The following is a 6333-nucleotide window of genomic DNA, read 5'->3' on the forward strand; positions in this document are numbered from 1 at the left end:
ATATATAGAGAAGGAATTGGCTCACATGATTATGTATAATGATCTATATACATATACATGTATATATACACACAGATATTCATTGAGCCATTTTTGTAATAGCAAAAACCTAGAAATAATCATTCATAAGTTATAGCCTATCTAGTCAAAGGTATTCCTCAGCCTTTCAAAAAGAATTCAGTGGAACCTTAAGAATTAATATATTTTTATAATCTCTAAGACACATTATTAAGTTTAAAATAAGAAAGCAATTACAAAATGCTATGTAGAGTAGCTTAATTCATGTACATTTATATATATTATACATATACATGAGAGGGAAATTTTACTTTTAATAACCTTTCTATGCAGTTTCAACTCCTTAACGTGTTTATACTGATTTTTTCAATACAATGCATGACAACTTCCTTTTTTATAAAAATTATAAATATAGTCTTTTCATGTCAACTTTTCACAATAGTAGGTAAATATCAGATGTGATATCACACTGTTATCATTAAAACTTTTATCCTTTCATTTTAGGAATAGTTCAGAATTATTACTTTTTAAAAATTTTTTGTTAACTTTTTACTCTGCAAACAAGAATCAGTTATGGTCTGTAGTGCATAAGAAGAGTAGTATTTCCAACCTTTATTTAACAAGTATTTGTTGGGCAGATTTTTATGTGTATTGGGTACTGTTCTAAGTCCTGAAGATAGACCAGTAAATAAACAATATCTCTGTTCTCATGACACTTATATTACAGGAGGGAAGGTAATCAGAAAAGAAACAACATATAAATAACATGCCTGGTAGTGACATGTGCTAAAAAAAAAACAATAAAACAGGGTAAGAGGTAAAAGAGTGATGAAGATGGAGAGAAGATTTTGTGGTCAGGGAATGCCCCTCTCGGCCACCTAAGGCTTACAAGAGGTGAAAAAGCAAGTCACGGGAAGCTCCAAGAGACAGGAGATGCCGGCAAAGGGGAAGATAAGTGCAGACGTCTGGAGGTAGAAGGAAAGTGGGGCTCAAAAGGACTAAGCAGAGAGCAGTGGAAAGAGGACAGGGCCAGGTTACACGGAGCCTTGGAGGCTGTGTGGATAGAGGCTTACCTTTTATTCTAGTGTGATCATAGAGTTTTAAGAAGGAGAACTGTGATCTGATTAGCCTTAAAAAGACAGCTCATTCTATTTGGCAAAATATGACTTGGTGCAGAAGGCAAGAGAGAAATTGAGACCAGCTAGGAAGTTATGTAGATGTCTGGGGGAGCAACTATGATTCAGACTCCAGTGATGGTTTTCCTCCAGCACACCCCCACGGTGCTCTGGCCTTGGCTCTGTCACAGAACTCAGCACTGTAATGATATCACTGAAAAGGGTCCGTCTATATTTGTCTCCTCTGCTGTTTCTCTCTGTAACCTCAGATACAGAATGAGGGGACTGGCAATGGGAATGTAGAGAAGACTGCAGTTGAGAGAAATATTTTGAATGAAAAAATAATAGACATAAGTCCAAGATTGCTATAAAACAGGAAACATTAACTTGGGACTCTTGGAAATCTGTGAAACCTTATGCCCAATGCACACATATGGGCATTTTCTGTGGAGATGACTCAGAGATTTTTATCAGATTCTCAAAGGAGCCTGAGATTTAAAACAGTTAAGCATCATTGAGTAATTAGGAGAGGGGTATTGCCATTTGCAGAATCACACGTGTTTGATCAAATTTCTATATGGTTGTGTCAGGGAGTTGGTATTACTTAGCACTGCCTCCAACTTCTTAGACAGCTACATATTTTTTAAATTTTATAATTTCTTAGGATCTTATGGTGGTATCTGTGTACAGTGCAGGTAACCCAAAAATGTTTACTGAAATTGAACATGAGAGTTTATCAGAATTATTTAGAACATTGTTATTTAAACACTTTTTCTCAGTTTTTAGAAATTATTTCTTTAAAATATAAGAAAAAGGATAAAACAAATATTTTATATATAGAAAAATATAGGTAGGAAAATATGGAAAATTATTAGTTTTCCTGACAATGAAGAAATTCAAACTAAAACAAGCATGAGTTTCCACCATATCTGTTAAATTAGGAAAACTAAGCAAGTAATTCTCTTTTAAGTGTTGGCAAGATTAGGGGCTGTGAGTTGCACCAACACATTTCTGATGGCTTTGTAAATTGGCCAGTCCTTCAGGAGAACAACCCAGTATGGTTAAGGATCATAAACTTGTTCACACAGTTTGATCCAATAATTTGATTCAGTAATCTCAGTGATGGGATTATTAAAGACAGGAATATGTTTATAGCTTGTTATGGCAGTGCTATTTATCACAGTGAAAATGAGTTAGCAACTGAAATATCTAATAATAATGAACTGGACAAGAATTCTATATTTAATCAATACTGGCATGGGTACGATAGTGGAATTTAAGTATGTGGAAGTTTTTATACAAAATAATATTGAGTGAAAAGAGCTGTACACAGATATAGACCAATTGCAATAACATAAAACATGTTTGTACGTTGATAAAAATCAGAAGATTGTGCAGTGATATAAATAATTGATGATGCAATTTGGGAGGGATATATATTCCCCTCTAAAATGCACATTGAATATCCAGAAGGCACACACACTCACACAGAGAGTATCACCTTGGCAGGGAGAGGGTAGCACAGTATTATGGGTGAGAGATGTAGATTCTGGAGCGACAGACTTAGTTTAAGTCCTAATCATATTAATTCTATGACCTTGAACAAAAATTTGTTTTCTCTAGGTCTCATTTATGTCATTTATAAAATGAGGATAATAATAATGTCTTCTCTATGAAATTTTTGTAAGAATTAAAAGAGATAAAGAATACAAAATGTTTAGCAAATAGCAAGGGTTAGATATTTCTTAACTAAGATTATTATTACATACTTTAATTTATTGATTGATAAAACACTTATGTATTAATTATTATGTGTCAGGCTCTTTCTAAGAGCTAAATGACCAATTTGTATTAAGCAGGGACCATATCTTATAATTTTTTTATGTGTTCTATCTAAAGTACCTAGTGAGATAATTTTTACGTAGTACTTAATAAATATGTATTAGATGAATGAGAATATGTTGCTCCTTTCCTAGGAATGAACAGTTGTCCGCCAATCTTATACTTCTGTATAGAGGGTTTTTCTTCCTAAGGCACAGTCACCTACTCAGATTCTCTGCGGGTTATTGTCCTCTTATTTGTTGAAATCCTGTTCTTACTCTCCTACCAAGGAATGCAAGCATGGCTGGCTGCAGCTGTAGGAAATGTGGTGAAAACTCAAGACTCAGAGTCACCAGCCCCAGTTGCAGCATTGACTGTCTCCTTACATACAGTGTGACCTTGAGCCAGTCCTCAATTTCTGTCTCTGAGTCTCCATCTGTGTGTTGGGGCGATTTCATGTCATGCATGGTTCTCAAAGATTTTTAAAAAGGCTTCCATAAATCAAGCCTTAGAAAGAAATGCAAACTTTTATTCTTTTGTTACAAATGATGATTGGGGAGAAAAAATAGGGAAGAGTCATGAAACCTCATGCTAGTGACTTAATTTTCCCCACATAATGTGTATCTCTCTTCATTTGCTGGAAAATCCTGATCAAGGAAAATAATATAAAGACAAACCACAGCAGATTAAATAAACAAGCCTGTACCTTTCCATGTAATAAGGCATAAACCAATATAAAATCATCAATACAAAATTACCAGCATAAGATGAGAAAGAGAATTAAGTAATGTGTGTATGTAGGTACATATGTATATGTGTGTGTTTATATATACGTATATATGTACATTTCTTTTTTGTGGCTGTTTTCTAATTCTGACCATCAGATGCGGAGTGAGCTTTATAGGCTAGAAACCGTGCTTTCACCTCCTGAAAACTGAGATCTCTGGTTTTATTCCATATTCCATCTTATATTCATTGTCACTAGGGTCACAGATGTGTTTGGAAAAGAGGAAACAGCAGAGGGCCCCCTATGATCAGAACATGAGAGAGAGGTGCAATATTGAAACAAAAACCAAGAAGAGGCCGGTGGCTGGAAGTCTCCTTACCAGGTGCTACTGTACTACTGCCTGGTAGTCTGAAGTGGGGAAAGGTGTTCTTGAAACTCCAAGTACCTTTTATCAAAGACTTTCTTTTATTGCCAGATCAAGACAGCCCTTTCACACTCTAAATGTTCCAACGAAAGGGAATCAGATAAATGCTGATACTTTTATTTGATGCAGTATTATTCAGATGCTAAGACAGAAATAAAAATAGTTTAAGCATGGGGAAATTTTCATAATACAGTATTGAGTAGAACATTCTAAATGAAATGGCATACACTGTACCAGTTTAATCTCTATTATCTATTTGTTTACTCATACACTTACGAATATCAAAAAGGAATATATATTGATGTTAGTGGTGACTATCTCTGAGTTATGAGATGTTTTGTTTTCTTTTTTAATTTGAATAAGTCCGAAGATGTCCTCTGATGCAGGGCAATTATGGATAGTGTATCCTACCCCCATCTAGGGGAAATTTGGAGGACCAAGTTAATTCTAAGACAGGTGAGGGCTTCTGAATTTCTGAAAGGAGAGTCCAAGACCCAGGCTCTGACCTGGCATCTGCCTGAAGCCCCTTCTCTGTGTTAAAGGTGACCTGGAGACAAAATGGATTTAGAACATCTGGGATTCTCAGGAAAAACTGTAGAGACATATTTTAGGGCTCATCTCCACTTTCCAATAGTTGTCATGGTGATGTGGCAGCACCGTGTCTGCTGAATCTGACTATTGTCAGAAAAGGCCTTAATTCTTGGCTTACTTATGATGCTCTCATTAGAGAAATAAAAACACTCAAATGACATTTTCTGTCAACAACTACATATTGAGTGAGCTCTGCTAATGAACTTCACATGGTGTGGGCACTGCAGAGCCTCGGGAGAACTACAGGACGTTCCTGCTCTCAGCAGTAAGTACATTGGACTGAGAGTAAGGGGAGCAGCCTCAGGCTTGCTCAGTGCTCTGTGTCTCTGGGCCTATGTCACACCTTTAAAGCAAAGGCAACATTACTATGCAACACATTATTTCTAAGGAGCTGAAGATCATGGAGACTAGATTAACACACAGGATTCAACAGACAGAAGTTGCAGAACAGTATGGAATGAGATGCTGGTTTGTCTAGCTGGTAAGAGAAAGTCAGCTAGGATTGACTTAGGTCAGGTGGCTTCTCCATAAGGGGACAAGGGAGGAGGTAGGCCTTTTCGGTTAAACAGAATTTGGAAAAGGTTTGGATTATTGGAACAATATTGGGTGTCCCAAGTAAGTCTTGAGTAGACATATCAAATCTCATGGTTAGCCAAAAGTAGTAACTCTGAAGCAGTTCATGATGGGTACTGCATTTAGAAGAGGGATGTATTTTAGAGAACTTAGTGTTTGGAAATTCCCCCAACAAACAGAAGGGTTCAGTCAGAGCAGAGTCAATTTTGTATTGTTTTTCCAAGTAAGTGCATAGGATACAATATCTTGTGCCTACTGTGTGCCAGGCACTGCTACGTGCATATTGTTAGTTTATTTTTTGAATCTTCACAAGAACTCCATAAGTTAGTAAACTGAGGCACAGAGACATCGAATAGTTTGTCTGAAGTCTCACAGCTAGAGAATAGCAGACCCAGGATCCAAACTCTGATACGTCAGGTGCTTCTTTTCTGTTTTCTGGCATTTATAAAAAGATATTTATAGAAAACATGGCGTTTGTCCCTAAGAGACATTACCACTGGTATTTCCTACTGTATTAGTCTGTTTCTGTTGCTTATAACAAAATACTTTGAACTGGGTGATTTGTAAGAAAACAAAATTATTTATTCCTTACAGTTTGGAGGCTGGGAAGTCCATAGTGCAGGGAACACATCTGGAGAGGGTCTTTGGTGGTTGCTTTACAGCAATGCAGGGGTCTCACATGGCAGAAAATGTAGAGCAGAGAGAGACTGACCTCCTCATTCACTCTTCTTTTAAAGCCCTCCGAACCACGTACCTGACCACCATTTTTAATCCATTCACTAAAGCGTGGTCCTACAACCTAATCACCTCTTCAAGGCCCCACCTTTCTATTTCCATAATAGGATTTCCCACTCTCTTAACATTGTCACAGTGGGGGTCAAGTTTTGGGGAGACACTCAATCTAAGTAACCTACCCTCCTTAAGTCAGAGAAATTTGGACAGGCTCTCTGGTCCAGCACAATGGTTTTGGGAATGGCAGATTTTCCATCTCTTGTATATGAATTAAAGTTCATAAGGAGCCATTGCTGAGGCTGAGATCTCAAGGGGCCATGGTTGGTTTCAAA

The sequence above is a fragment of the Cynocephalus volans genome, chromosome 2 (assembly GCF_027409185.1).
Source record: "Cynocephalus volans isolate mCynVol1 chromosome 2, mCynVol1.pri, whole genome shotgun sequence".
NCBI classification, from domain to species: domain Eukaryota; kingdom Metazoa; phylum Chordata; class Mammalia; order Dermoptera; family Cynocephalidae; genus Cynocephalus; species Cynocephalus volans.